An 833-nucleotide genomic window follows, 5' to 3' on the forward strand; every position below is an offset into this window, starting at 1 on the left:
CTCTTCCGTATGTTGTGAGCCTTTGTGAGTCACCTCGCCGTGGCGCATGTGCAAGGACGTGTTGCACGCCTGTGCCTTGCCTGTTCTGTGTTGTAAGCAGCTGTTCCAAAGGCACAGATGAGTCTCAGGGAGACTCCATAAACTTCCTGCTTATTATAACCCCGAAGCCCAGCAATGTTCCCACGTGGAGGTCCTAGTGAAGTCATCCAGAAGAGGCAGCCCCTTCCTCCGCAGCTCCCTCCTCCCCGGGGTCCAGCCAGAGCCACATGCTTTATGAAGTCTTTTACACGTGGAATTGACTGTAAAAAGAAAATAAAAGAGGCCAAAGCCCTATATCACATGACAGTAGCTTTTGTTTTCTTCTCCATGGGGACTGGGGCATCCACAAACCGAGCAGATTGGTCTTCTAGTGGCCTGCCACCGAAAATACTGCTGGAAGAAAAACCAAACCACGTCTTGTGTGTCTGGCAAGTCACTAGGAAGTGGTGACTCTGTAATGCACACCGCATGAACTCTCTTTGCAAAAGCTCTCAAGGCTCTACTGCCTGCTGGCTCGGACTCAGAGGTGCTCCCCAGGCTGGGCCATCTGGGTTCAGGGTAAGAGCTCACCCTGAGTTTCTCAGGGGCTGTGGGTTTTGCTCACTCCTCCTCCGAATCCCAGCATAGCTACCTGGAGAAAGAAAAGAGATGCCTCCCAGCTTCCTGGACAGGCACTGTGACAAACTACCCATGGCCTTCACAGCCCTGCTCCTTCATGTTTTCCTTCAACCATATTTTCCCTTTGGTGTGTGTATGTGTGAGTGTGTACACATGTGTGTACACAAGCATGTGGA

Source organism: Chionomys nivalis, chromosome 7, assembly GCF_950005125.1.
Source record: "Chionomys nivalis chromosome 7, mChiNiv1.1, whole genome shotgun sequence".
Classification (NCBI taxonomy): Eukaryota; Metazoa; Chordata; class Mammalia; order Rodentia; family Cricetidae; genus Chionomys; species Chionomys nivalis.